We start from the raw sequence: 310 nt of genomic DNA, 5'->3' as shown, positions 1-310 counted from the left end.
GGGGGACAGAGCTGCCCTTTGTTCCCTTTGGCTGCAGCTTCCCACTCCGGTGACTTGTTACTTTTCACAAGTGATAAACCCCTCCAACAGACTCGCAGGCGTCCCAAGCCCAGGAGTCAGTGTGGGGGGGATGCTGTGAGCAGCGAGACCTAAATAAAGCATCACTGGACCAAAAGCACCCTGCCTGGTCTCACTGCAGCTTGTCTCACCAAGCTGGCCCCTGGGGACAGCAGGGTGACCTGGCTCCTGCTGATGCTCTCACTTTAGGAACGTGCTGCCACCTTTTTTCTTAGGTTTTGGGGGAAAAATG

The sequence above is a fragment of the Pterocles gutturalis genome, unplaced genomic scaffold, assembly GCF_000699245.1.
Source record: "Pterocles gutturalis isolate BGI_N339 unplaced genomic scaffold, ASM69924v1 scaffold13609, whole genome shotgun sequence".
Lineage (NCBI taxonomy): Eukaryota > Metazoa > Chordata > Aves > Pterocliformes > Pteroclidae > Pterocles > Pterocles gutturalis.
This window is presented reverse-complemented; position numbering follows the sequence as displayed.